Source organism: Hippoglossus stenolepis, chromosome 12 (assembly GCF_022539355.2).
Source record: "Hippoglossus stenolepis isolate QCI-W04-F060 chromosome 12, HSTE1.2, whole genome shotgun sequence".
Classification (NCBI taxonomy): domain Eukaryota; kingdom Metazoa; phylum Chordata; class Actinopteri; order Pleuronectiformes; family Pleuronectidae; genus Hippoglossus; species Hippoglossus stenolepis.
This window is the reverse complement of record NC_061494.1, coordinates 21,147,871-21,173,897: the sequence shown is the minus strand read 5'-3', so window position 1 is coordinate 21,173,897 and position 26,027 is coordinate 21,147,871.

Genomic DNA, 26,027 nt, shown 5'->3' with positions numbered 1-26,027 from the left:
TGGCTTTGGAAGTAATTGTGATTTTTCTAAAAGGAAGTCTTATAAATAGAAGCCTCAAGGATTCAAACAATTTTCATATTTACAACATCTAATATCTCCTCTGCCATCTCTTCTCCTCTAATCGTTTCCTCTCTCCAGTGTTTCCATTAAGCCCCTGTTTCTTTACCTCCTTCAATCTCTCCATCATTCGTCCTTGCTTCTTTCCACCTCATCCTCTTCTCTCTTCATTCCTTCCCCTCCTCTTTCATCCCCATCCATCACATGCACTCTTTTCCAGCATCTCTTCTCCTTGCACTTTCCTCCCTTTTACCCTCTTTTCCCTCAGCAGAGGCTGCACGGTGACTAATTACCCTTGTCAACTCAACTTTCCATTATTGACACATTGGGCCGTGGTGGATGTTGCTGCTGGCTACAATTCTCCATTTGCTGGGAAGGGTCATCTATATACATTAAGGTTAAATCCATGCAGGCGTTTTCTGCTGTGTTTTGGGATAATTTGCTCAAGAAACGTGTTTGTGGTATTGGAAGCTGAAGGAGAGAAAAGGGACAAGAGGAGCGATGAACATGAGAGAGATCATGTGTAAAATAAAGGATTTGTCTTTTGGCCTCATGTGACTGCAGCCGCTCTTTGTCCCTGAATAAACTAATTGGCTGCAGGTTTCTTTGGATCGGTTGCTGCACCGAGGCCTGAACCCCAGCTTCAGTCACAGAGCTCAACATCTGTTCCTCGGAAACATCCTTCCCCGGTGATCCTTTAAAAACGCAGACGGTCGTTTAGCAGCTCTCATCACAGGTTTCAACGTGTTTACAGACACTTCTGACCATCTGCTTCTACTGGTTCTCAATAAAAGCTGTTTTGTTTTGCCCCTTTTCCTAATCTGATAAAAAAGGGAAGCCAAAACTGTGGCCGAAGAAATAAATGTCCCATTCTGTACAGTGTGAACCAATGAAACGATGAAGCAGAACATCTCTGCTTGGATCAGGAAATGGACCTAAACCTTAACGTTTTTTTTTAATGACAACTGAAGCTACCACAGGTTCTCTGTGTTGTTTGGAGGAGGGGGGGTATTCAGCTGCAACATGACACTTCACCACTAGATGTCCCTAGATTCTACACACTGAACCTTTAAGTAGACGCCAAACACGATCCCTGAATTACTATTGATTATTTTTGGTATCATGTTCACTGCTCTTATGATTTCTTTCTCAATCAAACATATATGAATTCCTTTTTACTAAAACGTTGTTGTTGTTGTTGTCTTCCTGACATTTCAAAGTTCTATAAGTGAAACCTGATTCCCTGGGAAATCAGTGAAAAATGTCAAAATACACAATGTTAAAGAAAGTGATAAAACAATCTGGATCTGCCCCCAAATGTAATCAGTTATTTCTCTTCCAATCCTGATAAAAACACAAAAAAACAACCAACCGACAAATAAACGGACACTTTATCTTAATTATATTAGCACTGGTAAAGCGAGAGGCTGTTATAGGTCAAAGGGTTTAAACCTGTAGCTGCAGCAGCTGATAACCGGCCACAGCAGCATACGTGTGGTTGCTACCTTTAAGAAACGGTGCAGGCCTCACCTGAACCCTGCAGCTGCCTCATCGCTCCCCTGCAGCCGTGACTCACTCAGCTGGTTTCACTTCATCACTTCAAGGGACACGGAGAGAATCTGCACCACGACGAGAGTTTACATTCAGACCCAGTGAATTTAAGTGTGTCCTCATAAGGCAACAGTTGAGGTTTGGCAAAGGTGCTCGACTGAGTAATATCTCAAACTGAGCTGTTTCTTATTACATTAATCTGATTGACTATTCAATTATTTGTCAACATATGGACGTCATGTTAATACCCGAGGACGTGTTTGGCGGCCGAAGACTGAAAAACAGTCAAGTCTGGGATTTGGACAGATTGTAATTGGAAAAAAAACTATTAATGGTTGAGGGAAGTGATTCTATCTCAACTGTTTATAAAACATATCTACATACGTGTGTGTGTGACGTGTTGAAAAGCAACAAAACGACGTAGAGAGATGAAACTAAACAGAATGTGAGAGCAGGAGACATTTAACATTTAGAGGTTGTGTAAAAGATGAAATGACTGCAGGTTTTAAAATCTGTGAAGCACTGGAGACGTCCACAAGAAGCATTTATAATTTTGAGTATTTCTAAATGAGCTGCTTGTGAATTCTGTTTTCCAGCAGTGACTGGAGGACGACACTGTAGATATATATATATATACGTATACATTTTATTTTCTACACTGGTGGCAAACTGACTTCTTTCCCGAGGCTATCGGCGCTCTGAGCAGTGCAGAGTGTCCTCCTCCTCCTCCTCCTCCTCTTCTTCCTCCTCCTCCTCTGTAGCATATAGCAGATACTTTTGGGCTGAGTGCAGGAATATCCATCCACCAATTTTGTTTTCTATCACAGTGAATTCAAACTAAACTAAAGGCTCCGTCCCTCAGGTGCGACTGCAGGCTGCATCGAATACCAAACTGAAAATATCAGATAGTGTAAGTGTCTGCGGAGAGGGTGGGACAGGAGAGATACCCAGCAGACCCCGTATCTCCACTCTCAATTAACATAGTCAGCAGCTGTGAAAGGGCAGAGCGGAGGCCGCCTGGAGATTTATCAGAATGTCACCGAACGCCACATTAGCCTTGACACCGCACTCACACACACACACACACACACACACACACACACACACACACACACACGTCTGTAGCCACGACACCAGCGACCCTGGAGAAGCCAGGGTCAAACTGATACGTCAGAAGCAGTCATCTCAGTCCGACAGCTCGTGCACGAGTCTGCGTGCATGTGCAGGAGTTTCCGTGGAGGATTGTACTTTTTTGTGTTTTTTTCAGGGTGTTTCCAACATGCGTGCAGCCAGAATTAGTTTTTCTGTCTGATGTTTGCTCGACTGAAAGACAAATAGAAGTCTGCTCCACTCTGACAGCAACCTTCAGCACATCAAAGGTGACTGGTTTGTGCTCGGCAACCTTCTTAAATCATTAAACAGCCTCTTTACACACACACACAGACACACAGACAGACACACACACACACACACACAGACACACAGACACACACACACAGACCATCGGTGCTTTCAGCCGTGTCAGATGGATGCTGCAACAAGATGCTTTTAAATGTTTTAAATTTAACCTTTTTGTGTTTTACACCAATGAGACGACAGAAGCTGAAAGTTTCACTGATTATATTTACTTTAACTAAAAAAACGAGCACTATTATCTGGGCCTACAGCAGTGACAGTGGTTGCCAGGCGCTGGAGATCTCCTGTACACTAACATAGAACACTTGGAGTTGTCCAAGGAGTGAAGGAATCAGTTATAAAGCATCTTTATTCACTTCTAATGAACCTCAGCAACCTTGACGAGATGCTCTGGAGGAGTCAGTGGCCTGGATGCAGAGGATGGAACATGTTTGTATGTTTTGTGTACATGTTTGTGTTTCTTTTACTAATTAAGCTGCTGTGCATCAACACAAACCTCAGATTGTTTCTTCTGCACCTTAACACTTGCTCCACTTTGCCTTTTTAACTTCTGTGTAGCTGCACAGATCTGAACTGTGGGACTCTGGTCTAGATCTCGACTTAAACACTAAACACACAGAGTCAATGTGCCCTGACCGGCCGCTCGGCTGAGTCTCGCTGCTCCGGCTGCAGTGTCACTGCAACATTTTAAAAGTGAGGAGCTGCTGGCTCATTAAGTCTGTGCATTAGATTTAACAAATGTTTAACAAAGTATGGTGCAAAGTGACTAAGACGACAAAGCCCCAGAGACAGAAGTAGTGCACGGTGTTAAGTGCCCTGTGAGAAACGTGTTAGTATGCACTGAGCCCGTTCAGGCCACAGGGGGTTCGAGTCCCACTGACACACACTGACCAGCACAAGCTGCATTTAATGGCCAGCAGCTGCTGGAAGACAGAAGACCGGCTGGAGGAAGAGTTTTCTGGAGAAGCTGAACCTGACGAAGGATCAATATTTTTCACAAGGTCATACATTTTCTTCTCAATCTTTTCTTTATGAAAAGGTTTGTTTGATTGGGTGCAGCAGTAAAACTGTGTGTGCACAGAGACCTGAGGTCGTGTAGAGTGATCAGTCAGCAGGAGGTTGTTGATCCAGGAGAAGATGAGGGTGGTGCTTTTTGTGTCCTTTTGAAATCAGCCTCCTTTGAGAAGCTTGCTTTGTGTTATCATTATTTTTGGTTTAACTGCAAATTAATTCTTGATTTATCCTCATATCAGTTTCCTTCATCTCTTTTCCCAGTTTTACATTAAATCTGATTGTTACTTTCCTCATCTCCTGTGCAGAAGCGATCAGGGGATGGAGGAGCCAACCGATCCCGAGTCAGTCTGAGCTGTCAATCATGACCTTTCACACTGTTTTAATAGCATTAAATAACTAATTAAAAACAGTTTTGTCAGCAGAATTGCCAAAAGAGATCTTGGGAAGATGAATATATATCATTTTGGCATGGATCCGGACAAACGGGCATATCCAGGAATTGTTTTTATCTTTCTTTAACACTATTACCCAGAGAATAATTCATGGAATTTGATGAAAAACCTAGTCCCTGTTTACTGCTGCTTTCTGTCTTTCCATTAACTGTGAATTGTTGGATTTTGCTCTTTTCCTAAATACCTACATAAAAGTCTGATTCAGTTTCACAGGAGTGAAATCTGATCGGTTCTCCTGCTGGTTATTCTTCATCCACGTCTCAGAGCATTTGGTGGAATGGGTGGAAATTGAACAGGTGTTATTACACGGCGGTCGCTCCCATTTGTCTCCTGTTCATAAATGCGACCCGGTGGTTTTCTCCCGCTCTGTATTTACGGCCTGTACGACATGACGCAGCATTACTCACACCGACACTGTCTAGACTCTGGAGCAGGTCCCGTCTTCATAACATTTTATGATGATGCTTGATAACAAAACCTTTCACTGTTGTGCTCTAAATAAACGCTCTTGAACATTTTCAGTCAATCTCTCGCTTATTGAACCCGAGCGAGCTCAGATCTCGCCTGTTACCTCGAGGGAAGCAGGAGGATAAATAAGACTTGGTCCCTTTTTCTTTTGTGGACGTGTTTTGTGTAACAGTTTTGTTGAGATGTGGTTTGGGTGGCAGCAGAACGGGCAGAGAGGCACAAACATCGCTGATAACAGAAACCGAACCACAGCACTCGATAAAATGTAAATCTACGTCCTCAACGTGTCGAGTAATTTATTATATCTCAGACAAAGTGTGAGAGTTCAATTCCGACAAATCTGAAGAGGATATGCCGCGTACACTTTAAACACTGATTGTTTTAATTGCGTCAAATTGCTGTTTTTGTATGAAGATTACGAAAAGAATCAATCTGAGTGATTACGAGACTCCAATCAAATTCATCGATCGTACTTCGAGGAGTGAACTCACAGACTTCACTGAGACTCAAATGGAAATGAGGTCCAGAGCAAAGATGGAGCAATTCATGATGATGTTGTTGTTTAATATCTTTAAGTAGTTTTTTTGCCTCTCGATTCAAGAGTGTCATCTTAAAAGTGACCGGCGATTACTTTAATTCAAAAATTTTAATTATGGTACTTTATTATATAATGGAGACATCAGTAGTATTTGTGCTGCTGGTACAGCTCTATTTACTTTTTTAATAGAAGTATCAAACTTTAATTGCAGAACGTGTGTGAAATTGAAATATTTACAGTAAAACCGCCTCTTTGTAAATCGAGCAGACGTTTACTTCTCGACAGGATAAATTACAGGGTGATGGTGAGAATAATTTCTGCTCTACAACGCGACATGAGCCACGCAGCAGTCGCTGTCAGGGAAATGTCATGCTTATTATCTACTGAGCTGGGATCTGTGGAGCAAAGACTTTCTCAACGTGATTCGTCCCAGAACGGAGAGAGGACAGCGTGGTGGCGTTTCATGCCGGGTGAGTCGGAAAGGACAAAAAAAAATAAAATCTCAGCTTGTGCATTACGTCAGTTCTGGGGATCAGGTTAGCATGTTCTCATCCATGTGAGAGGGAACATGCCGTCAACAGCAGCGTGGGCTGTTGGTGGATTTGTCATCGTATGATCCACACATCCGAGCTGCTCTCTCCCACACAGTCACGTGGGCGGCTCGGGGCAGAACGACACCTTCAGGCTGCATTATTTTTTTCCCTGTATTAACCGTGTCCATCACTTCTGACAGGACTCAGAGGCTTTTACTCTGAGTGCTCAGAGCGCATGCTAAGTGCACGTCTTAAGTACGTTTGGTGCATTGAAGAGCTTCTTAGCATCCTTCCACTCATTCTATTAGAATTATGGTTCATGACTTTACTGATTTGCTTCATGGTCCCAACTCATCAACCGTCTCCTTTGCACAAATTGATGTTTCTGCTGCTGTTCGTTCGCAGGAAAAAACAACATCTACAAATCTTGGTGGAATGATGGGAGATCGGCCAAGGAAAAAACAAAGAAAGTGATAAGACGTCTTGTTCAGATCTGCAGCAAAAATGCTTCGACGTTAAGTAACCCACCATCACAAGGTCTGTTATCAACAGGCCCTGTCAGCTCCTCCGGTCCTGCAACAAAGAGGTGTAGCGTTTCAATAACAGGCGACGTTATGAGAACCACAAGTTCAGTTCTGAAACTGTGACGTGAACGTGGTTATTTTACACGCCTGAAAGGTTTCATGCTCCAGTTTTGCTAAAAAAAATCTACAGACAAATATAAACATCTGCTAATATCATCTACAGTGGACGTCTCCAGCTCCAGCTCCTTTTCACTATGACGATACAAACACACTCTAACAAGGAGGAAACAAAACCCGCCTTGTTGTTACAGCTGGTAAAAATGATAAGGGCCTTAAATCTGGGCCAGCAGTAATAGCCTGTGTTGAAGGTCCTGTCTTGTAGTGGATTTAACATTTATTATCACCTAGAGCCCGAATAACGTGTTTAGCAGCTGGCGATCAATTACAAATCCCATCAACAAGCCAAGATCCTCCACTTTACATCGAGGCTGTTCAGACATGGTGCATCATCCGGCAATATGTAAAATACGGTTTAATCACACTGACCTGCAGAAAGACAGTAGCTGTCATGTGCATTCTGCTGCGAGGGCGACACTGAGGCACAGACAGAAGGTCAGAGGAGATGTCAATGGGGGCATCACACCTCCTCCTGCCCCCGAGGGCCCCATAGGTGTGTTGAACCTGCCATGAACTGAGAGGTAAAGGTCATTCTACAGTTTCTCTGTTCAGCAGTGGGTGGATTTAAGAGATCCGTCTGACTAGCTGACTCTGAAGTGAAGAACAAAGGTGGCGGGAGACCTGGGGAAGGTGGATTTCCACAGGCCATGAATCTCTGAACGTGATGACTGATGCAGAGCAGTTTGAGTATCGGCGTCCACCGCAGATGAGGAGTATAATTCCGCGGCTCTGTGGGTTGCTGCTGCCGGGCATCGGTTAAAAGGATTTTAAAGGTTTGCTTGTGCCCGTGCAAAGGTTCGAGATCCAAGAGCTTTGAAATGCACCAAATGGCCGCAGGCTACTGGACATCCGGGGGCTTTTGATTCGTCTCTGTGAGGATATTGACCACCGGGTCGGGTCAACGCAGCAACAAAGGGCCGACTTTCATCCGTCTACCAACCTTCCTCTGCGCCATAACTCCTCCACCACAGAAATGTAAAGAGAGGAAAAAGCGGAATCGTTTTTTTATGAAGTGGCTTCAGAAAAGTGTTATTTTTTCGAGGAGCTTAGAGGAGTTCCTCTAAGGGTTTCCTTCTTTTGCAATTACTATTGAGTTAACTTTTAAATCCATAAATCAAGTGCAGTGTAAAACTAGAAGAGCACTAGAGAGCATAACTCTGCCCAGGCCCAGCAGTCCCCTTATGAAACCACATTTACATTCACCAAATCCAGATTCATATTTGGATCAGCACCAAATTGCTCATAATTACCATTGCCCAAATGACACAGAATCTGTATTAGCTGCTGTTGTAAACTCCTAAAGCTTTTATACAGAACAGCATCTAAGTGTTTAATCGTCCATATTGTTCAGTGTTGTTGGTACAAGTTGTATTTTGCTTCACAAGCTGTTCCTTCAAGTTGGCATCAGCTGCGTTTGTCAACTTATGTGTTAATCTGACATGGACCACGCATGTCGTGCTCAAACCAGCACGACTCCACTCAGGGCTTGAAACACAAGCACATACTTTACTTTTACAGCTACCTGGAAGAAAAAAAACCTGTTAAATAAATGTGGTGTAGAGCTTGTGTGAAATCGGGGCACAGGCCTGTGCTATATACTGCTGCCACGCGTCTCTCCACCGAAACAAGAAAACATGGCTCTGCAGGGTGTTAATAACGCCACAACCCTCCTGTCCAAAATAACCGACTTACTGAGTCATTCTTTACTTTTTTCTGCACATGATGCTGTTTATAAACTTCTCCCTTTTTATAGACACCTCGGTATTTTGTGCCCCACTTTTCCCGATACCTGTAGCGAGCGAGGTAAAGGAATGAGGATAGGAATGATGGAATGTGTGAATGGAGGGAGGGAGGACACAGTAATCCTGTTAGTCTGCTAATCGCCGTGGATGGAATACATGGTCCAGGGACACAGTGTGTTAGACAGAGGTACCTGCAGCTTCAGCATCCTTCAGAATGTGTATATGTGTGTGTGTGTGTGTTTCTGGAAGGGACGGGTCTGGACATCCATTACCCATTATCATCCGGGGCTCTGGCGGATTACTGTGGATAAAGTGAGGGAGAGGAGAGGAGAGAATAGGGACTTAGCATCATATCCCGCAGCTTTTTTGCTCTGCTGTCCAACTCGCCACACAATCATTTGGCTGACGGCGGGAAAGAAATCCTTTATGAGGTGTCGTAGCCAAAGGAACAGTAATTGAAAAGTTGATTAAAATGCTTAATAAGTCCGAAAAGCCTCCGGTCGCACTGTCGTCTCGAAATCCTGCATTAAAATCCGACCTTTCATTGCAGAGAACAACCGCAATGAATTCCCGACACAGACGCTGATATTTGTCATCAGCAGCAGAGAGATACTAGAGAGACATCGTGTAATATCAGACTGCAATATTCATTATGGAGCAAAGTGCTGATGGCAGCAGGTCTTCAACTATTATCCATGGTAATAAAATGATGCCTCATACCTACACTTACTATATCGGCCTACATGAGGTCAAAGTGCAGGAACAAGTTAAAGCTATAGACTGTCCACTTCCTCCACTTGTACAAAAATCCAGCCATTAAGCTGCCATCTTGAAGTTTAGACGTCAGAGTGTTGAGTTACCACCACTGATCACGAGTCAGGCTCAGCTGTCAATCGTGACATTTCATCGTAAAACTAAAGCTGTCAGGACGATTGGGTCGACATGTTATTCAGACTTTCACATCGCTGCATCGATCGTGTGTCGGCGTCGCCCTTTATCCCCGAAAGCTCTTGAATTCCGTTGGCTTTTCAAGTTGACGTCTTCCTCAGCGTCTTCTATGTGAACGGATCCATTGTTTGTTTGTCTTTTGTTTTTTTTATCAGTTTGGCATCTGTCGCATGTTAGAAACATATTCAACACCCCCCTCTTAACAAACACAACCTCCTCCATTGTACAACATGTCCACATCACCATCCCATTGCCACCACTCTGGGGCGTCCTGCACCAGCTGAGCACATCAAGGACACACACACACACACACACACACACACACACACACACACACACACACACACACACACACACAGACACACACACACAGAGGGCAATGACTTTAAACAGTGTTTACATCAAACCTCAAGTTATTCCAAAAGCAGGAATATCATTAAAATAAATGAATAAAGTTACTCTGTGCTGTTCAGCATGGTGGTACATGCACATAGCCGCCCCCGCCCCCCCCAAAAAAAAAAATTGCATTCATATTTCATATGTTTGAGTTGCACCATATTGCAGGTTTCAGGGCTTTTAGCAAGTCAAAGCTTCAAGAGAGCAAACAGAAAAACAACATGTTGACCTTCTGCAGTGATCAGGCCAGAGATGAAACACTCCAGTCAAAATAAAAAGACACAAAACAGTGTGTTGTGTTTTCTTATGTATTAACTGCACACAGGGAACGTGTCTGGAAAAGTGATGGGTCATTTTAAAGTCTTCCGCCTTTTGTTTTTTTAGATTTACTGAGCCGTCAATTAGTTTTTCCTTATGATAGGAACCCATCTGTTGTGCATGCCCTACTTTGCCTAGTTTCCCTTCAAAATATCCCTTTAATTTAAGACATTTCAACAACCATGAGTTTAGAGTAATGATACAGCTTGTGTACCAATGCATTATGGGTAAACATAAGGGATTTGGAATTTGTAAAATGTGGAAAAAAAACTTAAGTTGAAAATAATTCAATATAAATTGAGTATTTAATGTGGACTCTTACATTTGGTCCTTCAGTATTTTTGTGTTTCCTTCTTGAAAGCTTTTGGGAAGGGTAGATGGGTAAAGAGAACACAAGCCACGTCTTAATCCTGCAGCTGCTGAAGTTTACAGAACTCAACTGTACTCGTACACGTTCTGTAAACTGCTGAAGACGAGACTGTGAGTAACAGGGACGAGTGAGAAGTTTTCAGCCTCGGATCCGTGCAAACTTAAATGTGGATTTGTTACTGTTTTAGCTTTACTAAGGAAACTTTACAGAACAGTGTCTTCGAGCTCCTCTCTCCTTCATCCAGCTGTGACCTCATGTTGATCAGAAATCACTCGTCGAGATCAGCATCGAGCAAAAGAGGACCGGATCCATCCCATCTCTATTTTAATCAGCTTTCTCTATTCTTGTTCGACGATCACCGGTTTCCCAATAATTGTGATTTACTAACTGCTCCCTGTCACCGCTCGGAGAGGAGAGGAGAGGAGAGGAGAGGAAGGTGTACAAATTACACAAGATTGCTGCAGAAAAATCGAACTGGCTCAGTCATCTTTGCAAGATGGCGCCATCAATAAAATTAGCTGTGAGACAGGCATGGGAGGATGAGATGAAGTTACTGGTAGATTGCGAGTCAGTGGGGAACTGGGTCGTCGTCTCCATTAGAGGCTTGAGTTATGTTTAACATTATAATTTTGCAGCTCAAATAAAGATAAATGGTTGGCAGTGGAACCGAGGAGGGAAAAAAAACAGAGGAAGAGGTAAACAAGGAGAGAAAGACAGAAACAAATGTGTGTTGTGTTCCTTTGAGGACAAAGCAGACTGTGTTTGCAGTCAGAGTGAATGTGTTGACACGAGCTAATGCCCCAGCCTCCAAATAAAAACACTCTGGATAATGTCCGAGTCAGCACATGAGAGAATAAAGCAGGATTATGTCACCGCACGAGCGAGTGGGCGTGTTCCTGACGTTTCCAACACTGGTGAAACGATTCATCTGAATTAATTAATCAGGTCCTGCTCCCCCCCCCCCCAAACACCAGAGATTTTAATTTTAATTTAATTTTAAAAAACACTATTTTACATTTTCAGTCGGCGCCACGATTCTATTTCATATTAAGCACAAGAACCATCCACTGGTAACGTTAATCTTAACTTCGGCCAGTGAACGTCAATTAGTAGCAAACAACAGAATCATGACAAGAGATGATAAACAATGTAAAAGAAAAACAAACAGAAAGTTGGAATTGGATTATTTGTTTGCCAGACAACGAGTTGCATCTTCATTATTTTTAACTATATTGAATATAACCCTGACTAATGTGCAAACTTCCTCATTTGGCATCAAGAGAAGAAGGAAACAAGATGGTTTGCTCATGATTAACAAAACCAAGGAACGACAATGAAGACTTAAAAAGTTGGATGTGTCATAATGTTGAGAGCAGAAAAATGCATCTGATTCTCAATACAACAGAATCTAAAGACATGGTCTGCTGTTGTCATGGTTTTATTTTCAAGAAAGAATATTTAGTGAAAAATTAGCAGAAAATGTAAAATACTCTTTCCACAGATCTGGAAAACCTGCACTGGAGCTCAGACCAAGAAACAGATCCAACATGTTACTCCCCTCATGTGAATGTAAATAAATCAACTTGTTAACTTTGTTATTTGACTTTGGACTAAAAGACAGAACTGTCTCGGTCTCATCTCTACGCTGAGCCGCTCTAATCACATCCCGACTCCAGCTCTGTTCTTAATGCACAGACATGAATCTGATGAATTCATCTTCACATCTCAGAGAGGGAGCACGAGTGTATTTGACCAAATTATCCCTTTTAAGATGTTCAGCAATCATTTAGAAAGTCCATCAATTGGTAAAAAGTAAATGTTTCATGGTTTCATTTAATTCATCTGCTGCTGCTTCTATTTACTCAGATTATTTAAATTGCAGCGCTCGACTTAACTTCTCCATCTCAGGTTCTCTGGGTGATTTTATAATCGTCCTAAATGAACTGCGCTACCCAGAGGACACAGTGTGTGTCGCTCTCCTGTTCCATCATCTGACCCGGCAGGGGACGAGACATCCAGTGCTCGAGTATCGTCACGCTTCAACTCAACCAAACAGCTAAAAGGTGCACGTGTTAAAAACCTGAAACAGAGGCTCGAGAACTTTGTCTTCGTGTCCAACTTCATCACTGGTGAAAGCCAACAGGAAGATGGGCGGGACAAGCCGGTGATGCCGATTATGGAAAAACCTCTGTAGACCAGAGCGTCTCATTTTGGTTCTCCTCCAGGGGGCCACATCCACGGGCTTGTCCTGAGGAGCTGTCGGTTCCAAATCCAATTTCCTCACATTCAAAAATCGTTCGTTCCTCGTGATTAGCTTTGATTGTGTAAAGGTTTGATTCCATGTATTTCTTGCACTGTTTCCTCCTGTCTTTGTGGAGTTGAGTCTAATCGCTGTCTTTGGTTGGTTTGAAAGTTTCTTTCTGGAGTTAATAGAATCTTGTTTGTTGTTGTGGCCTGGGCTCACCCTGGAGTATTGGTATCTGGTTATTATCACCTCCAAGAATAAATTGTGCTTTTATCTCAGTGTTTATGGTTTTGGTTTGGGAAGGGAAACATTTTATTTTAACTTACGTTGTGCACCTATAGACAGGGGCATAACAATGATTGACAGCTGAGACTGACTCGTGATTGGACTTCAATGCCACGGCTCCACAACACGATCACCACGGCACAGACTCTGGCTCCAAATGATGTCAAAAGCGTAAGATGGCGGCGCTGTTTATCTTAATTTGTGTACAACGGGAGGAGGTGGAAACACGTCGTCCATCTTCAGGTGATTTATTCGTGTTTCACACCAACAGTAGAGATGAGACTTCATCACAAGACTTTACTGTAAAGACTGATTAGAAAACCTATGTTGCGGCTATCAGGAATATCTCCTCGTGTCTTGTATTCAATGTCAGAATTTAATTCTTCATTTTGATTTGCACACCACAGTTCTGGCCCTTTCCAATCCCATGAGGTAATTTTGTTGTTTTGTGATGCCTGAAAGAAAAATCCATACTCCCCACGGAAAATAAAAAAAAGAGAAAAATTTGGAAATTTCAGAAGCTCTCGTTCCCTCACTGGAGTCAATCAGGCCCATTGTACCTGCTCAGTCACGATAGATCCTCGGGTAATGGTCCGAGAGTTGGCAGAAAAACGCCATTGATCCACATCTCAGAGGCAGAAATGGTGCTGACGTGTGTCCACAGCAGCAGGTACAGACTCTACACGAGGAAACATGGAAGAGCCGGTGTCCATATCTGAAGCAAGCTGTCAACAATCAGGTGATATTTACTTCTCTACCTCCTCCAGGTTTTACGCGTTGAAGCTCTGAATGCAACAGGACTGACTGTAGGAGATAACACGAACAGCAGGCTGCGCTATCAGATGATTTGCGATGCTTCGGTGGGTGGGTGGGGGGTGGGGGGGTGTTTTTAAAGCATTTGAATAAACAAGCTTTGTTGTGCTCTTGCACCACGGTATCTTCACGTGAGCACGGAGCAGCAATTAACCCAGCGCCTGCTCAAGCTGAGCGGAGGTAAATCACAAATGAACGTCCTCCTGCATCACAGTCGGCACTCGAAGCCCTTTTTTAATGTTTGCAGAGCTTTTTCTATACGTGCTGTTATCATCGTGCACAACTCGGGAGAAAGCTGTGTGTGTGTGTGTGTGTGTGTGTGTGTGTGTGTTGACCTAAACCGTCCAGTTTTCTGTCTCAAGCAACACAACGAATGACCAGCAGCACAAAACTGGCTATCCCACACTGCCATCTGTGGGCCACCGAGAGAACACCAGCCTTTAAAAGGACCAAATCCCACATAAGTCTGCCCCTTACATAAGTGATCTATAAACCGACAGTGTGAGTGGCTGCCTTACAATAAGCAAGCTGAGATGATGCATGGTGTCTCAGCTGGGGCATCCCGCCGCGGGGAGGCAACGCCGGCTCGACCCGCCGCGCTCATTTACATGTGACCCACATCGATGTGCCAGTTCTGTGCCTCTGACAGATCGAGGGGGAGTGAAAAGAGATGGAAGGAAGGAAGAGACGCTGAGAGGCTGCCATTTTATGCATCCTCCAATCCCTCCCTGCCTCAAAACAAGCGCGCGCACACACAAAAACACACACACACACGCCCACACACACACACACACACACACACACACACACACACACACACACAGAAATTCTGCCTCTCAGATGCCGTGAACCCAATCCCATCTGTTAAAGGAGGATAAATTCTGGCGGAGGGAATTAATTTGCGGCCAAGATTTATTTACTGGAAACAACTTTGGATTTTCTTTTCTGTGTCTTTCTTCTCGTTGCCACCCCCTCCCTCCTGCTGTTCCTGGCCCCCCCGCTGCGCTTGTTGTCCTGCAGGCTCGGTGCCCGCCCCGGCCAGGTCGATAGCCGCTAATGAAAGGGGCCTTTATGAAGGTGTCAGCTGCTTTTTCCTCACAGGTGCAGGCAGCTCTAATTTGAAATAATGGTTATTGGCGGGGGCCATCGATTTATTGAGCCGGTGATTAGTGCACTGTGTCAGCACCCGCAGATGAACGGAGGGAGGGAGGGAGGGAGGAGAAGGTGCAGAAGGAGGGGAGGCAGGTAGGAGATGAGGATGGAGGCAGGTGTGTGTTTGATGTGGGTGGGAGATGGAACATATGTAACTGTGTTTCTAGGAGACACGGAGCGATGCAGACGACTCGTCAGTGGCATCGTTGTCCTGCTTCTTCTCCTGTGATCCGACTTTTGTTGCTCTGATTAAAATACAACACGAAGAAGAACAGAATCTAAAATCCACTCAGCAAAGTTTCTGTTTCACCAGCCAACATTAACAAAGAGCCCACAGGAGAATTTAATCAAGAGAACAGCGTCTGCATCGTTGTTTTCTTGACATCGAACCCGAAGAAATCAAGATGGTGTTCTTCATATTTTGAATTAGACTTTGAAGTTTGTTTACTGACAATGATCAGTTGTCAAAAGTCTCTGCATCTTGTTTTGTTTGATCCGTATTTATTCAGCCTCAAACCTCCATCAGGATCTGGACTGTTCTCATGTCGTTCTCAATCACTCAGAGTGTTTTACAATGTAGGTTCAAAGTTTTTTTAAATGCAGGTACACTACTTTCCCATCGGCCAGGAGAGAAATGTGCTTTTCAGTTTTTCATCCGTCCTGGTGAGTCATGTTCAATGCACCAGAAACTGAGAAGCTCACACCTCACTGTCAGTGTTGCATCTTCCACGGTGCAAAGAAAATCTCTTTTGCACGTTGTTCCCGAGAAGTGAAAGTACACAAAAAGAATCATGTCCATTTTACATGCCAACGCCTGGAAGCTCACGTCACAACGGGGCAACAGAAACTGCAGATCAGAGCCAATAAAAACCAGTAGAGTCTACTGAAGGGACATTTGACCCAGGAGTCATTCCCATTGCAGACGAGAGCCAGATGTTGGTGGCTGCTAGTGGAGTGTTTGACAAGTGGAAAAGGAGCAAAACAGACTGATGGTGCAGCATCGGGTAGAGTTAGAGGTTTAGTGTCTTGCTCAAAGACACTTTGACACTCTACAGGATGGGGGGTTGAACCAGGAACCTTATATTTGCTGGACACCGACCGGCCTTTGTTGACCTAGTAAAACTTTTAATGAGGGAGCATAATACAATTGACAAAAGAAGGGACAGAGGTGGCTCCATCATCAACAGATGCATGATTTTATCAGACATGGAATTGCACCCATGTTGGAGGATTCCCCAACTCGTGATTCAGTGCAGGACATTGCGAGGTTGTGGAGGTCATGGTGCTGAGAGACGTCCCTGCACCACCTATATCTGAGAACGAGTCTACGGTCTTCAACCACAAAACATCCACGATGGATTCAGTGGGAAAATGTGATTCTGCTATAATAGTATCATTGGGGGGAAGAAACAATCATGGCTGGATTACCAAATGTCTCTGCTGGCTCAGGATCAGCGCTGTCGAGGGGTCTCGGACTTACAGCTTCTGTCTCGACGCAGAGTAATGGGACGAAAAGTCTTTCCAGAGGATTATTCCAAACTTCCATTCAGCTCCCAGAGGACGTTTGTTGGAATAACAGTTGTTATCAGCGTTATTGTTCCTTTAACTGGCACTTTGGACACATTTGTAATAAAGTTGTGTGTTTGAAACCACAGCTCCAGCGCAGCACTTACACAAGAATAGTTTGTCATTAATTATTGACGTCCTGGCGATTACAGCTCCAAAGGACCACGGACGTAATGACACAGCTGGGAGGACAGGTTTCAAGCAAATAAATGGTTTTACAGACTCCAGCCTGCACTGGAAATGAATTCAGAAAACCACCGTGGCTGCATATTTCATTAATTTTTAATGAGCAACATAACCTCAAGTATGTTGTAATCTGCTTGATCTGGTTATTTCTGAGCAGATTTCTACAATAATGCTTTTACACAGATGCCTGATTTACTGTCGACCATCTGCACGAGCTTCTCTTCGACTCCAGGAGAGTTTCTGCCAGACTTTTGTTTTTTAGATTGAACTGACATTCGAGGGAGAAACTCAGTTGTCGTGTGGCTTTTTTGATTCTGGTGCTTTTCCACGGTCACATGGCTTCTGTGTTTTACCACCACTCAGACTCGAACATGAATTAGGAACCATGAAGCCAAACGATCATTTAACGGTTGCATCGTTTGCCTGATTAGTTTCCATCCTCAGACCTGTGCAGCCGTCAGACGCCTCAGTTGACTTTCAGAAAAGTCAATTTCGATTTTTCTTTTTTGTTTGTTGTTTTGTTTTGTGTTTTTGACATGTTGCCGACACCCAAATCATATATTGTGGACGCCGACACTTGATTGATCCACGAGTGAAATCATTTGACAGCTTAAGAACAGGCCGCTGGTCGTGCAGGAGCTGTTATCAATCGTTGGTTAGAATAAAAGTTTTAAAGCAGCTGAGTTCTGTACAAATGTTTAGTAAAGTTTCCACCAAAGAGAACAGATAATTCTTCAGGTGCCGTTAGATTCACATCAGAACATTGTGCAGCATAACTACAGTCCCACTGGAGACTCATTTTCTAGAAGATAAAAAAAAACTTGAATGGTCCCTCTACCACAGAAACTAAGGTCTGCAACAACCATATATCACAAAGGTTATAAAAAGATAAAAAATATTCATATACTAGTTTAATCATATGAAAAACATTTGTTGAGAAGCTCCATAGTAGCAACAATAAAAGAGTTAAGTAGATAAGAAAATAAATATAGATTAGAATAAAACGAGTATTTACAAAACAAAGTTATAAGATATAGGGGCAAACTCAAAATGGGAAAACTGTGTGTGTGTGTTGAATGTTAAACAAATATTGACTATTTATTCAAGATCTTTCTGTATTTTCTGTTCTATTCACAATACTACTACAACTAAAAATAATAACATTAATACCTTCCTATCCTATTCTCAATACGTTTGTCATATTTGACTTTTCCTTTACGTTTCATCTTGAATCACGGAGTTTAACCTGACGTATAAAAATGTGTTACAGTATTAAAATGCACCTGACTTGATTTGCATCCAGGAACTAGTCGCCGACAGCAGCTCTGCCCTTCTCCTGCCTGCACGTCTTCTCTGTAACATCCCCCCTGACTCACGCACGGATAGTGTGACACAGTTCATCTCGCTTTAAGCAGCGCGGGTCGTGACTGAACAACACATTTTCTACCTTGTACAGTTTGTGCTCGCTGCTGGGACCGTTCACTACGTCTGCACACTCATCACCCGGCTGGTGCTGATACCTGCGCTCGCACAAACCCTGCTGCTCTCTGCACTTTCCATTCACACCAAACCGCTGCCTGAAGGATGCTGAAGATAAATGTGGGGAAGTTTATTGTTCCCCAGGTTCACTCCTGTCTCCACTTCATTAATCATTATGATGCAGCTTTGAACCTAATGTTTTGAAAATGATGATGAATGCGTGCGTTGCTTTATGTCCAATTAGATGCCAACACATCCTGTCGGAGAGTTCTGCACTATTTTGGTATAAAAGGTGCACAATACAAATACAAAAAAAGTAAACGAGGAAGCGTTTCTGAAGGGTGAAACACTTTTGCTTTTCCAAATCCAGATTTATTTTATTGTCTATTTAGTGACACAAGCACTTGAACAGTGGAGCAACAGCTGCTGAGATTCACATCTGCAGGTTTCTGCAAGTTCAGCTCCAACGATGATCCTGCAACGTGCCAGAAACATAAGCTGCAGGAAACACGACCGAATCGCTGCTGCTTCGGTCTCTGTCTCCGACACGAGCTCGGCCTCAGAGGAGCCGAAACAGCTGATGTCAGGTTGAATGAGACGAGAGGCGACATTTTCCATCACCTCTCCTTTGTGGTGTCTCGAGCTCGGGATGGGCCGGGAGGGAGAGAAGGAAGCGGGGATGGGGGGTCACGCCTCCATTAGAGAGGCTAATGGTGTACAGAGACGAGGAGCTGTATTAGCCACAGGGAAACCTATTAAGACTGGGCCGGAGACAGTGGTGATGAGACGCTGATTACAGAATCACTGAAAGGAAAATGACTTGGGAGATAAGTACGAGTGGAGCTCAGAGAAAGACACTGAGGCAGACTGAGCACAGGTCAGACGACGGAGAGGAGGCCGGTCTGAGCAGAACGCTGGCGGATAGTTCGGCTAAATATCAGAAAAAACTAAATATTAAAGTGTTCTATTGTTGTTTTGATTATTTATATAAAGATGGACGACAAATCTTTACGTGAAGCCAAAATATCCCACATACAGACGCCGCCATCTTGAAAAACAGGACCAATGAAGGCCTGAAAAAAGTCTGAGCTGCAGAATAGGTCATTTACCCTGCGTCCTCCATGTTAGTAGATGGGACACAGACAATGTCAAAGTACTCTGCACAAAATGACATCACACTGTTCGTCTTAACTCTCCATCCCATATAAAGTTTCATTTTCGGGTAAGTTGTGTTGAATGAGTTATATGATTTTAGAAAAATGAAATATCAGGATTGACAGCTGAGACCGACACAAATATTCTCTACTTCCATAACCTGTGATGACCTGGTGTCAGTCACCCACAGATATATTCAGATATTTGATAGTTCAGGTTTTTAACGTTTCTCTGCGCTCCTGTCTCATTTCATCTATTACTGTTTAATGATATTAATGTCTGTGAGACAGAACCACGTTCCGTTCTGTGTGAGTGTGTGTTTTTAGTGTGCACATCTGTGACAGCACGTCTGTTTGTGTGTATTTGCTTTGCACGGGGTTGACGTGGATAGCCTCCAGTTTTCCTCTCAGTCTGTCTGTGTGCAGGGGCCCCGGGGCCAGTAAATATGTTGGGCCATCTGGCCGTCTGTCTGTCTGGACAGATGGTCCACCTGAGGGCCAACCACGCAGTCGAACCACTGGATCTGCAACATGATTCAATGACAGGACTCGGTGCAATTTATTCCTCATTAAATAGAAATTCCTTCATTTGCTCCTCAGCTGAAAACGTATTAATTAAAGTCAAACTGACAGACTGAGTCCCGGCCTCTGAAAGCGTTCAATGAGGCTCAAAGAAAAGTGTATTGTCCGTTTAATGTGGTTTAATTATGCAGCCGGAGGCCCGGGCCCAGAAGGTAAACAGGTAACAATTTGATTTGCACGGCCTAATGTTTAAGTGAGTAAAACGATTGTCCAAGAATCTGTCACAGTCGGTGTTTATCTCCCTCAGAGCAAAATGAAGACTGCAAGTTAGCATCAAGCGTTTTAAGGTATTTCCAAGCACAGATAAAGTAAATATTCATACTTTAGGGTGCTTCTTGTAAAATGTTTAATGTGTGAAACCAGTCAGAATCTAAGTGTGAGTGTAGGGGCGGATTCCAGTGACAGATTTTGATCGTGTTCACCTTGAACTTCACAGCAGCCGAGCGCCGCTGGCAGACAAACAATCGATCAATTAGTCACGAAGCTTCAGGTGGAGCCGTCATCTGTGCACGAGCTCATTCTGCCGGTTTACAACACATTCCCCCGCAGAGGTGAAAATAACCACTGTGCTACAAACACTGCACACAACACACACTCCAGTGACTTTGTGAATATGTCAGAACACTCGTTTTATCAACATCACATTCACGTCGTTACAGTCACAGAGAAATTAGTTTCCAGCTCGAGCCTTGTCTGCATGTTGTCAGTGTGTTGGCATCAAAAACAGAGGATGAGAGGAGGACGGGACGAACAGAGACACTGGGCTGAGACTGCGGCGTCTGCAGTGGACAGAAGGATCCAAAGACCACACTGATGTTTGACAATACTGAAGAAGCCGATCTCCGAGATGTGAAGCGTCTGATTCCTCTGTTACACCCACACATGCACCAGCCCACTCGCACAGAGCAGGACTTTGAGGTAAATAACACCTGACGAGCAAGTCGGACGTCTTTCTCTGCTCCGCGCATTTTGCATGGAGACTAAACGTCGGTGCGTGTGTCGCCCTCTGGTGCTCTGACTCATATGCTAATGATGCCGCTGTGGAAAGTACAGGGGCGAGATGTTAAAAATAGCAGATGGACCTAGAGACGGGAATCCGTGCTTTTAATCTAATACTTCATCACAAGTTGATATTAATCATATTTAAATCAGGATTAAGAGGAATTCAGTACAACACTATATTACTTCCACAAAAACTACTGAATCATTTTCCATGAAATGTTCTGGAGGCGTGGGAAATGACATTATCTTATGAGATAATAACATTATGAGAGGATGTTTTTCAACATTTCTGTCTGTTTCTCAGGGAGTAATTAATAAATCTTGATGAAAAAATCTGCATATATTAAATGTATTATTTCATAAAGGGACTGTTGGGCCTCGGTGGAGTTAGGAGCTCCACTCAATTACATACTAGTTTATTTCTGTGTTGCTTTTCGACCCCTTTGCAGCTGTTTTGATCAATTTGTGCCAGGTCATTATTGGGGATTTAAAACAAGAAGATAATACATGGTTTATATTGTTAAAAACAAGAAGGATGCATGACTGTACACTAATGTGTGCTATTTACCAATAGTCCACAGGTTTTGACCGAAACAATTCTAAATGCTTATGAGACTGGGCCTTTACAGACAGCTCAAAGAGCATTTCTGTTCAAATCAAACCCTCCCCATGTTAGTGGAGGTTCTAAAGAAGTTATAATTCACACAGTTGGGCTTCAACCTCAAAGACTCAGGCAGCTTCAGATAAAAACACTCAAAACAAACAAGTTGTAACTGATCAGAGGGAATGTGATCAGTTGTTTTCATGGAGGCAGCGTGATGCTGGGATGAGCGGTGGATTCTAACTGTGATCATGTGAAACACACATCGCTGAGGGTGAAGTGCACGATAAAAAACTCCTGCGTGTTACTTATTCATGTCGCACGCCAGGACATGCAAATCTAATGTGAACACTGAAGTCGATGTAAACACGCGTGTCCTCCTTTCTATACCGGCTCGTGATCTTAACATCTCCCTCGTGCGATTAAATCATTATGATCGTTCCAGGCATGTGTGTTCCTGAGCCCGGCGGACTGCAGTCGTATGACAGAGATTTTTATTCAAAGCGTAATAATAGGAACACAAAGGGGGTTTGCACTGCAGTAAATCTGCTGCTTTTTTTGTCGTCTACCGTGGAAATCTCAACGTTTACAATCCAGAATGAGGCTGTATGAATAAATCAGCACATAATGCCCACAGAATAACTGCTCCAAAGACTTACTGTTGAGTCATTTTTAAGACTTTTCCTTACAAATTGGTTCAATGTCCGGATTTATAATCATCTGTTTGAGAAAAATTGGCTCATGAATGTCAGCCAGTGAAATGTCTCCCCAGCATTGATATATGTGAATTGATATACGGCTTTTGAACGAGCTCCTTTTATGCTTTTATTTTTTATTTTTTTCTAACGGTCTGAAAAAGAAATCAAATGAGTAATAGGAATAAATTTGCTGCAGGGCTGGATGGAGTGAATATGTGGATGACTGGGCCTCCACCCACGTTGTGCTTTAGCTTTATATCCAGTTCCTTTCGCTGATCTCTAAGGTCAGTTTTAAGAGCGACGCCACGGAATAAGAAACGAGCATCATGGACTGAGTGGGACTACAGAGATCATAACTGACGGAGACGAGAGGAGGAACTTTCACTCTCATCTGTGCCGATCAGCTCGCTCTGCCTCACATGTGAGGAACTGAACTGGATCCACTATCTCAACACTTTTATGAGCCTCAGTAGCTTTAATCAAATAGTGTTCGTTTACAGTCGCATAAAGAGAAAATTAAACCCACAACTCACACACCGACTGACTCAAAGCCTGGAAGTCAACACATGCACACTGGTAAATGCTTTACCCCACAACACATATCTCACACTTTCACATGACAAAGTAAGACTCAACATTTGATTCGGTGGGGCTCCACATGCCGGGACCGGGAACAATCCTCAAGCCGCTTTTGGAGCACTAATCTGAAAAGCCTTTTACCGTCCTGGGGACCATTAGCAGAATCAGGCTCTCAGGAGAAACAGCAAATGAGTTAGAGAGCGAGCGAAATATAAAAACCACGGCTGAACCGTTGCCAGTTGTTTCTTACAATTCGCAGATGTTTGGTGGCATCCAAATTAAAGGCCATTTCCCCGGTAGCTTGATGTGGAAGGAAAACTTCCAGCTGAGATGCGACAGAACGCAGGAAGTGCCAAACACCTCCAGCTGGAGACGACTTGGCCGGTCTGAGTTTGTCATCAAACTAAAAACAAAGACGTTAAACTCTGCAAGCAAACAAACTTATTTTCCCCTGGAGCTGAAAAAGCACATATTCTCCAGACGGGCTGGTTTGAGAAGACTCTGAGTTTTCTCCTCAAACATTAGTATTTTAGTAGTTTACTTTTAATTTGGTATTGTCAATATCAGTTTTGTAATTTAGGGAGCGCACTGTTCTGTTCTGTTCTGTCTCCCATGAGGCCGCAGAGCGTCTCCCCACCTCTCACAAAAACACCCTCCAGGTATCTATACATATAGAGGCTGCAGTTTGTGTTGCTCACAAACTGCATTATGTTGCATTTTGAGGGTTGTTCCTCACAGTAATTCTACCCTAACTGGTATTATTGTGAAGAAACTATATGATTATATCATTGTACAGTGTATATGAACATCACATTATCTCCTGCATTGACCCAGAAAGTCATAAGTTGAGCATAAATAACTGATGCAGAAAATCATCTGCATATAAACATGATTCAGTTCAGAAAAAAAAGGAACTGAGGGAAAATCATCTGAATAATTCAACGTACATATAAGAAGCTCCTCATATGGCAGAGAACAGTAAGATTTGATGGCAGCTAAACGGGCTCAGTGAACAGATAGACAGTTATTAGCCTTCTTTTCAGGCCTCATCACAGGAGCAGCACAAGGCCGAGTCAGAACCGAACCTCTGTACTTGGGGCGTCTGTTCCTCCCCCTCATCAGCTTTCTATACGATTTGAGCCTATTTTTAAATAAAATGGAGCCCAGGCTGGTCGAGCTCCAGAGGGACTGACCAAACATCCAATCAATCCACCAATCAGAGATCCAATCAACCAGCCAACCAGAATCTGAATCCGGGTTTATTGCAAAGTAGTAAGTAGGAAATTGTACAAAAATAATAAAGACTATAAAAAAGGTTGTGTAATTTGAACAATAGACATGTACAGTTTGACAACCAGCCATCCAACTAACCAACTAACCAATCAAACATCCAATCATCATAGGGCACACATATCATGAGCATGATTTCTAGAATCAAAGTACATGTTCAGCTTAAAAAGAAGACAGGAAGGAGGAAACCAGAGGTAGGAAACAGGACGAGGAAGACAGGAAGGAGGAAACCAGAGGTAGGAAACAGGACGAGGAAGACAGGAAGGAGGAAACCAGAGGTAGGAAACAGGACGAGGAAGACAGAAAGGAGGAAACCAGACGTAAGAAACAGCAAACAGCAGATAGTAAACAGCAATAATCGGTGAGACTCGAGTTACAGTCCCGGGCCTGCTGGTGTTCAGGATGAGGTAAAGTCTGTGAGAAGACAAGTGGTAAACAAGAGCTCTGTACTCTGGCAGAGGAACAGGTGTTTGGGGACAGCGCCAGCTTTTTCTTTTTTTAATCAAGTTACATTTGCATCTTATAAATATTGGATGAATTAATAGTTTCCCCCATCTGGTGTGAGCTGTGGGCTGCTGCATCATGGATGTTCTCTTCATTCCTGTATGTGCTGAGCAATGCACACGTTCATTTGACTGACGGACTCGATGACTCAGTGACTGTGGGAACAGTTTAGGAAGCAGAGAGGCTGAAGATGGCCTTTCATTGAGAACGCCCTGTAAGTGGCACCTCTCTGACAATCCACTTCTTTGTGTACACTAAAAATAGAGGAGAAGAGAAAGACTTGGAGATTAGGAGATGAACCATGAGTGGAGCCGTCACTCAACTATTATATTCCCCCTTTTAATGGGATGTTCTCGTCCCGCCAGCAGACATTTCTGTCACCGTAAATGTCTGTTGATTAGCGTGCGAGGTTTGACGAGACAGGGAGAAGAAAGCCTCTTGTTGGAGCCTCCTGCTGAGCTTCAAGTGTTTGAACCGGCATCAGGACAACTTTCAACTACCCCTGTTCCCTCCTCGTCTCCACCTCCGCTTTGCTTAGATTTTTGTTGAGACAGAGACGCCTTTCTCATTTGACAAGATCAGTTTGTATCATAGAGACGAGCTCAAAATTGAATATCCGTGTTAAATCCATGCTTCTGAAGGCATTTGCAGATTAGCCTTCCAAAATCTTTCACGGGGCTGTCTGCTGCGCCTTTTAAAATGATCCGCAACTACCGCGGCTTTTGTGTGCGAGAGGGAATGAATCAGCTTTGTGATAAAAGCAGAAGAGTAATTAAAATGAGCTAATAGACCTTATTAGCTATTTATCAGCTGCAATTGCATTCAAAGTTTCCCTGGAGGCACCAGTGATCCTCCCAAACAGGAAAAGACTTTGAAACAGGTAACACGGCGTCGTACTGAATACAAATTAGCTCCCGACCGTGCGGCTTTACGCGGCTCATCCATGCGAATCATTTGACAACACAGTAGCCGTTTTCCATGGCCGCCTAATTCGGCACAATGGCGGTGAGGGAGGGGGACGGGCAGCGCCGCAGGGAGAATGTCACGAGTATTTGGGAAAGGTTAGACAGAGAGGAGAGCGTGTTGCTATCATACACGGCATTCATCATCACTTTTATACCACACAGTCACACAGGGCCTTTGTAGCTCTATTGATTGTGTGTGTGTGTGTGTGTGTGTGTGTGTGTGTGTGTGTGTGTGTGTGTGTGTGTGTGTGTGTGTGTGTGTGTGTGTGTGTGTGTGTGACAGTGAATTTGTGTTGGTTTGAATTTGTGAACAGCTTCTCTAGAAAAATGAAAGCGCCAATTTTTATTTCAAACAGCAAACTGTAAATACATGTCACTGCTTGATCAACCATTAGTATGATTGTTCCCTTAACTTAACCAGC